Raw genomic sequence first — 9,744 nt, forward strand, 5'->3', positions numbered from 1 at the left:
CAAAACCAACCATTTATACTGTTTTTTTCTTTCCTTGATTTAGCAATGTGGCAATAAGTCTGTTTCTTAGATGTTAGATCATGATTTATTAGGTGTCCAAAAGTAAGCCCGTACTGCGCAATGGATAAAGAAAACAGGCCTCAAATGATCAGTCCAGATTTCCTGCTAAGTATAAAGACTGCTAAATTCATTAGGGAATCCAAGAAAGGAAAACACTATGATATTAAAAAAAAAAAAAAATTCTCTCCAAAAGCTGTAAAGCACTGTTTAGGAAATTCTGAGGTAGGTGATTTGTTTAACATTTGTGTTATCACAATAGTATTGTGTAATCCTACTGACACAGTCCAGTATAATGACTCTAAACATCAAACCAACTATTAGCCTCATGCTGAGTTTCCCATCCAGGCTAATTAAAATGCTTGTCCTCTTAAAACATTTGCACTCATGGAATTCCAATGGTTTTTCCACTTGTGGCCCAGCCTTTTTGACATTTCTAAATCCAAATGCACTGCATTCTGTTACCCTTACTCACCTCTTTATTACTCTGTCCTCTTACCTGGATGCCAAAATTCTTTTACTAATTCCCCAGAATGAATCCCAAGAAAGAATTCCTATTATCTGAGTTTAGAGGTTCAAATTTAAGCAGACTAAAAACAAAATATTCATCAAGTAGTTTTTGTACATTCTGCAGCCCTCTCCCAACCAGCTTTATATAATGTATAACGTATGATGGCGTGTGGTTGTTCTCAAGTTAGAAGTAAAATTCCTCATATACACATAAGCTATACTGGGCTTGAGGTATGGGATAAAATACGTGTCTAACCTTAATTCATCCACAAGACACATTATCCAAGGTGTAGGCTTTAAGGAATAAAGTGAAGGAGGAGAAAAGGTAGTCTTAGGTCATGTAGAAAAGGAACTATTACTCATTTGTTCACATGTAACATCTTGAACAGCAGGGTATTATGTGAAAGTAGGGGAGTTGCTCTGCCCTGTGGTCTATTATAAAGGACATAATAATAAGGCTTTGAAAGTTTCTGCAAAAAAAACACGTGACGTGTTTTTACTAATTTCTTTCTAATTAAAAAACTTCCAGGAATCACTGGTAGGAAATTCAACCCCCAATATAAAGTTTAGACAACTCATTAAGTGCTGTTGTGTCCTTTAACAGAAATCTTCAAAAAAATGAATGCACGATTCCACTTAAGAGATGATTATAAGCAACTGATGACAAATCCTATTGGAACTTTCATTTGTTTAATCACACTAATACATCTCATAGCTGAGCTTAACATGGGAGAAGCCTTCAGTCTAAATTCAAACACACGAGATTGGCTTTGGTTTAGTGAAAGCATGGCAACATACTTGGTATTTTGTCTACTTTCCTGACATTTAACTCTAAGTTTCAGTGAATTGGTAGTATGTTTTGTTCATTATAACATCTTCAAGCATATCTAAGATATCTGGGGTTTGGCAAGCTCCAAAATTACCTTGCCAAGAACATTTTCCATTAGCATTTACACCCATGTGTAATTTCAAGGAAACAGTCTGAATGTTTCTGATTAAATAGAGCTATTAAATGTACAGATGGTCCCTTGAATACACTATGATGAGTCACAACTTATTTTTAGGGGAAAAATGAAAAATCAAAAAGAATTCATATTTGTCAATGAATCCCAAATTGAAAATATTTGAATTTTTTCTAACCTTAAATCAAAATATTATTAAATCCTGGAACTGAATAAAATACAGTCTTGTCATACATAGCGTCCATGCAATTTCTATTCATTTTTCCCTCTCTGTCTTATTTATCAAATTTCATCTAACACCGTGACATTTTAAGTACTTTTACAAGCATATGTCATTTTACTACCAATGCTTTCCTGATTGCCTTTTAAGTAGTCTGAGTTGGAAGTAATAGAAACTGTTCAAAGAGAAGGCCACAGTTCAGCTTGCCAAAAAACTCCTCAAAACACAAAAAATTAGGTAGAATTGTACATGATGTCCCTTAGTCACTAAGGTATAATATGTCAAGTGATTTATTAAATACCTTGTATAATAATGTATAAGTATGCATAAGCATACTGTGGTATTTATGCACTGTATTAAGGCATTAATACTTAGTATACAATGGCACTAATACCTACTATATTAATACTGAAGACGATATTTACTAAAGTTTATTTCATCTCTCTGGTGCTTCATGAGGTCTACTTGCCACAACTGTAATAAGCTAAGGGTCAAGTCTCAATGAGGAGTGTGACCCTTAAACTTGAGAATCTTTTCATGTGCAGGGCATGCTATGTGGATCAAACTATGTTAATCTAAGGAACAATAGGTTCCAGCTGACTACTTATAGAGTCTTTTCAGGAAAGAGAGCTTACAAGCTTCCAGAAGATCAAGGAGAGCAGTGATATAGACCAGTTGAAGCGTTAGCTGCTAAATCGGTTTCTTGAAAGCTTTCAACATCTCTTCTATCAACATTTTTTTTTTTTAACTTTGAGAGGCACAGTTCATGACTTTGTTATGACCTATGGGAGTGCTCTTCAAACTGAGAGACATTTTTCCCCTGGAAAACACACATTCTGAGGGAGAGGCAGGCATGGATAGTGTTAAGGAAGTCACTTTCCAGCTCCAATTCTCAACTTTCATAAATACTCTTTGCTGAAATTTATTTACCTGAGAACACACTTGCAGTCAAGATGCTGTGCCAGTTCCCTTTTCTGACTACCTCCCCCATCACCATCTCCTACTTAACTCTCACTCTTCTTGAATCTTGCTATGCTATATTTGAACCTATGTGTAAAAATCCCTGGTGAACCAAACAAAGAAACAATGAAACAAACCATTGCCTGAGAAACCTCCTTTATTATCAAACAGTTGTACAAAAACTAAGAAACTCCATAGGTCTTAGTAAAGCCTATTTTTAGACTTTTTAAAAGTTGAAGATGTGCATGACTTTTATAACTGGGTAAGAAATGCTTTTATAATTCAAGTGGTTTCCAGTGTTTGCTTTCAACGAAATTGAAAGAGAACTTAATTGAGTTGTCAGCTAATAAATCATTAAAAGTAATTTTGGTAAAAGATCACAATATAATTTTGGCATACAACACAGGAGTTTAAATAATTGAGTGATCTATCTATGAAAGAATAACATTCATTCCCATTTATTTATTTATTTTTGAAATATGAAATATGTTGCTTGCTGCTAACATTTATAAAAATAAAAAAGAGGAGTAAGATTGGGGCTGAATCCTAGATGATTCTAAAAACAAGTTATATTAATCAATGTCTGCATAGAATAATTAGATGAAAAACCCATGAATCTCATTAAAAATGAAAAAAATTTTGTTTAAGAATTATTTATCAAAACTTGGTTATTGTACAACATGGGGAATATAGCCAATATTTTATAATAATAACTATAAATGGAGTATAACCTTTAAAAATTGTGAATCGCTATATTGTACACCTGTAACATATAATATTGTACAACAACTATACTTCAATAAAAGAAAAAAATTTAAATTAAAAAATAAAAACCTTATCATTATACTCTAAAACCATTAAATTAGATTAATATACCTTAAAAAACTTGTTTATATTGATTAATTATGTACTAATAATAATTCTAATAAAACAGAATACAGAAAATCTTTTTAAAATCAGTTTACAATCATTAATTTTTTTCAAATTATATACACGTTTTTGTTGAATATGGTTCTAAGTCTTCAATTTCCTTTGCTTGTCTGGAATAAGGGAGCAAGTATAAAGGGAAGTTGTTTGAGTGATACATGTGTCATTAAAATGTCTACTGATTATATGATTTTGCATAATTTAGGTTGGATATGTTAGAGCCTTGCTTTTACAGTGATATAAGTAAGTTTTTAAAAATAAAATTAGATGAAAACACACAATTAAGGATGATTTTGAAAAGAAAATACCTATAATTCTAGCTACCTTGACAAATACTTTTTCAATTATTTTAATTCTGTAAGTCAATGTATTATTTTTGTAAAATATATCAAACTATTGTAAAGAAACTTAGCCCCTAATTTTTATTATTAAAAAAATCTCAAGGGAAAAATGCACAACACAGAGAGAGAGATTGCCTATGTTAACAAATGTAGTGGATAATTTTAGCATCGTTAAGGGTAGGTAAACCAGACACTATGTAACATCTGCTGTAATATAATATGAAATACGTGATTTCAGCGGTGATAATTCTAGTAAAACATGTCTCATTTGAATTCATCAAGCTTTCACATTTAACTTATAGTTTACTAGAAAGATAGCAAAAAAGGGAATAAACTAAAAGACATCAAGAGGAAGCATGCAGACAAAATCAGAAGGCAGGGTATCCTTTTGGACTACTGTCCCATTCCACATCAACAAGTCAGTGTCAATTAAGAATGTACCTCATAATAGGAAATCTGGAAATAGTCCAAATTAAGAACACAATATTGGTATAAGGTAAAAATGGCATCTCAAATCAGGGAGGAAAAGATACAACTTTTTAATAAGTGAGATTGTGTAATGAGAGCAATGTAGACAAAACTAAATTTGGATTAGTCCTCACATCATATGCCAGGATAACTTCTAAATGGATTAGAGATTTAAAATTTTTAAAAAGGTGAATATACCAGTGCTAGAAGAAAACAGAGGTGAATTTTGCAACAAATCTGGAGTGGAGAAAACTGTCCAAACTATGACTTGATTTATGGACAAAATAATGGAAAATATGGATAAATCAATAGATTTGTCTCATAAAAGTGTAAAGAAAAGCAAAAACATAATCCAAAAAACAAAAAACCAACACCTCCAGCATCACAAATGCAATTTATACTATAGATAAAGGGTAGTATAATAAATATATTAAGATCTAAAAATAAAGAAAAACCCCAACACTCTAGAAGATATACAGACAGCTCAAAGAGAATAGAAATATACATGCCCTTAAAAATATAAAAAGATGTTCTGCTTTGCTCATAATAAGAAACTGCAAATTAAAACTTCCCTGAGATCCCAGTTCTTACATATTGAATTGGCTAAAATCCAAAAATTTGGTAATATCCTCTGTGGGTAAAGATGAATAAAACATTCTCCTATGTTGGTAATGGAAATGCAAAATGTTAGATCCACTTTGGAAAGAAATTTAATAATGTCCAAAAATATCCGTGCATTTGTCCTGTGACCCAGTAATCCTACTTCTAAGAACATATCCCAGAGATACACTGACAAAAATACACAAAATAAAATGTTTTGTACAAGGCTATGTATGACAGCAATATCTGAATAATAAAGCCTGGGAAGAAAACAAATATACATCAATATGGGACATGAAGTTTTTGAATACACACAATAAAGCAATGCAGTTGAGTTATGGGTAATACTAACATGACAAAAAGAATATGTTTATAAACAATTCAGGATTTTTCTCAAGTCTTTATTGTTAAATAAAGCTAGGTGAAAAAAGTGGGTATAATGTGCTATTGTTTACCTAAGAAGGGAACAGTATAAAGCAAAATGTTATGTATATAAGTAGCAATATGTTAAAATATAAGCAACACATGTTGACTCAATATATACATATGTATATAACTTAGGTTAAAAGTTAGAAAAATAAAAATAATTTTAAAGTTAAAAAGCATATGGATACTTAAAGGAATAGGAGAGAGGATAATGAAGAGGACATAACTGAAAACTCTGAATATGCTTTGTTTTGTAGGTTTTATTCTAGAACCCTGTAAATATTCTGAATAATTGTAAATCAAAACCATGTAAATATTCTGAATTATTGTAAATAAAAGTTAAAATCAGAAAAATAACAATTCCTAAAACCTGAAAGCAAATTGAGCCAAATGAAACTATGCACTAAATTGATGGTATAGACGTAAAGAGTGGAATTATTCCAAGTGCCCTATAAATTAAAAAAAATTTTGTTCTAGTTCTGTGAAAAATGCCATTGGTAATTTGATAGGGATTGCATTGAATCTGTAGATTGCCTCGGGTAATATCATTTTAACAATATTGATTCTTCCAATCAAAGAACACAGTACATCTTTCCATCTGTTTGTGTCATCTTCAAGTTCTTTCATCAGCGTCTTACTGTCTTTGGAGTATAGGTCCATTGCCTCCTTAGGTAGGTTTATTCCTAGGTGTTTCATTCTTTTTGATGTGATCGTAAATGGGATTGTTTCCTTAATTTCTCTTTCTGCTGTTTCATTGTTAGTGTACAGAAATGCAACAGATTTGTGCATATTAATTTTGTATCCTGCAACTTTACTGAATTCATTGATGAGCTCTAGCTGTTTTCTGGTAGTGTCTCTAGGATTTCCTGGTATAACATCATGTCATCTGCAAACAGTGATAGTTTTACTTCTTCTTTTCCAAATTGAATTCCTTTTATTTCTTTTTCTTCTCTGATTGCTGTGCCAGATCCTGGGGGGCAGACTGACAACCATAAGTGGTTGTCCCTGTGCATCTTTTGATTACTCTCATGCTGCATTTACTGTTTACATTTGTTGTATTGTACATAGGTTTGTAAACATTATTGCCTAAGATATTTGTATATAACTTGGGCTTTGTAGCTTTTATTTATTCAGAACTCATATGGCATATTAAAGACTTATGATGGTGTCCTACTCTGGGCAGCTGTGTAGGATCATCATGTGGTTAAGAAAAAATATTCCCCCTCAAATAAATCTTGTAATGTGGAAACAATAAATTTCACAGGGGAAAAAAAAAAAAAACCACTAAACTTCCAAAACTAACAAACATTTTTTTTTCAGTGCTTTTTTAAAATAATTAATTAATTAATTTATTTATTTATTTATTTTTGGCTGTGTTGGGTCTTCGTTTCTGTGCGAGGGCTTTCTCTAGTTGCGGCGAGCGGGGGCCACTCTTCATCGCGGTGCGCGGGCCTCTCACTATCGCGGCCTCTCTTGTTGCAGAACACAGGCTCCAGACGCGCAGGCTCAGTAGTTGTGGCTCACGGGCCCAGTTGCTCTGCGGCATGTGGGATCCTCCCAGACCAGGGCTCGAACCCATTTCCCCTACATTGGCAGGCAGATTCTCAACCCCTGCGCCACCAGGGAAGCCCCCTAACAAACATTTTTGTGGATGAAATTATATAATAATATTCAGACAAAAATCATTCAGTTTTGTTTGGGCAGAGCAAGTATGTCTTTGGGGATATGGATAAAACAGAATTAGCCTGAGTTAATTGTTGAAGTTAGCTGATGAATACGTGGAGAGTTACCCTATTTTCCTATTTTATAAATGCTAGAAATTTTCAGTTATAAAAAGTTTTCAAAAGAGTGGAGAGGTAGGCAAACATGATAAAAGAGGTTTAAGAAACATCAAATAAAAATGAAAGGAGATTTTAAAGACAACAAAACCAGAAGCAATGCTTTATCTGGAATTAGGTACTGATTTAAATAATTTGGGGTTCAATTAAGATAATTTAAATATAATCTGTGTACTAAAGAGATAGAAAGTACAATAGAAATGGAAAAAATGGAGATAAATGTGTAGTACAGAAACGGGGAAATGGAGATAAATGGTGATAAAATGGAATCACAAAAGACTATGTACAGTAAGATCTCAAGATCTGGAAGTCAATATACTACTTATGTTTTGGGTTGGGAGAATGTTAATTTTGTTGCTGTTGCATTTACTTTCTAACTTTCTACAATGGATATTTACTGGCTCAATATGAATAGATGGTTATTTTATTTTAGAAATACAACACAAATTTAATTTTTTACCCTAAAGCCAGTGTTATTTCTCTTATATCTGAATGTAAAATATAATTATAAACTTTAAAATTATTCACTATTTCTTTTGTTATATTTGAGAATGTTAATACTCTATTTTTTAAAAGGATCATTTGAAAGCAATAATACAAATCTAATTGCATTAAAATGAAAGTCTTCATCACTTATTCTTTTATAATTATAAATATCTAAAATTTCTCAAATCACTTTTTAAAGACCAGTTTTCCTGAAGTTAGTTTATTTCTACCACTTGCCACTTAAAAGCTTTTAGTTTTGTAATTGTTCCTATGGGACATAACTAGTGATAAAAATGGGATTTTATTTCTGCCTGTACTTTTATTTACAAAAGATAAAAATACATATTTTATCTTTTATGTTAGTAGTGAAAAGACCACCATCACTGCTAATTGATTTTTTTAAGTATTTTAACCCAATTGTTATTATGAAGACATATTCAGTGGTGCAGACTATGCATTACCCTTTTAGACCAGGACAGTATGTTACCATAGTATATTCTGTATAGTGTATGCTAAATGACAAAGTATGAGAATAGTTGATGAGACTTTTGCATCGTCCAGTGACATAAGTACCAAAAAAAGCATGTCTTTTCTGGGGGAGAGAGAAGGTGTGCATTCCTTTTCTACAATTCCTTCTTTCAATATTTTTTCTTTATTAATATTATTATTTACTACAGATGTTTCCAGACTTAACAATGGTTTGACTTACTATTTTTCCACTTTACGATGATGTGAAAGTGATATGCATTCAGTAGACACCATACTCCGAATTTGGATCTTTTCCCGAGGTTGTGGTTTGTAGTACGACGCTGGGCAGCACAAGTGAGCCACTGCTCCCAGTCAGCCATGCGATGGTGAGAGGAAGCAACCGATATACTTACAGCCATTCTGTATCAGTACAACCATTCTGTTTTTTACTTTCAGTACAGTATTCAATTACATGAGATATTCAACACTTTATTGCAAAATAGGCTTTGTGTTAGATCATTTTACCCAACTGTAGGCTAATGTAAGTATTCTGAGCACATTTAAGGTAGGCTAGGGTAAGCTATGATGTTTGGTAAGTTAGGTGTATTAAATACATTTTCAACTTAAGGATATTTTCTACTTACGATGGGTTTATTGGGGTGTAATTCCATCATAAGTCAAGGAAAATTTTAATTTGTTTCATACCTATTCTTTTTTACCCCTCTCTTTCATAGCCTTTTTCTTGAGTCTTTCCTTCAAATTATAATCAAAACTGAAAAAAAAGATATATTTATTATAGGTGATAGTTACTAATTTTCCCAGAAGCATAATTTTATAAAGAATTTTAAGTACCAGTGCTTTGGCAGACTGACAATATATCTGCAGTTAAAAAGAGTAATATATCATTCTTATCCCATTTCCTACCCTGGTAAGCAATAGCTCTTTGTTCGTTTAGGACTGGCAACATTCCTTGTCAGTAGTTGTAACTTCAGCATATGTTATTGGAATTTAATTCTGCTTAGGGCTTCTGCATGTTTGGTAAACTATTAGGTTTGGGTATTGTGGTTAAGATGAAGGTCATTTTGGCCATATATTTTTTATAGAGACTTTGAGAGCCCTGGTTTACTACTTACCAAACTGTTCTAAAATGAAGAGTGCATCCTTTATAAGAATCACATCTTAGAAAAAAGTGTGATCCTTATAAAAATGATGCAAGTGATTTTAATAAAGGGGCTGCAAAAAAGGGAAACTATAATCTGCTCCCCCCTTTTCACTGTGACCCCATCTGTTGTAAATGAATAAAAGCACAAATTGGGTTTTATGCTGAACACTTTTAAGTCAGTAGTAGTTTAAGGTTATAAGTAAATGAAAACCAGAAGGAGACTTAAAAATTATGCAGACCTATGTGCTTGAAGAAATAAGTTTCTACCGGGTAACTATAGTGAAAAAAACGGTGAGAGTAAAGCTGGCAAGTTAGAGAA

The sequence above is a fragment of the Balaenoptera musculus genome, chromosome 9, assembly GCF_009873245.2.
Source record: "Balaenoptera musculus isolate JJ_BM4_2016_0621 chromosome 9, mBalMus1.pri.v3, whole genome shotgun sequence".
In the NCBI taxonomy this organism is placed as follows: Eukaryota; Metazoa; Chordata; class Mammalia; order Artiodactyla; family Balaenopteridae; genus Balaenoptera; species Balaenoptera musculus.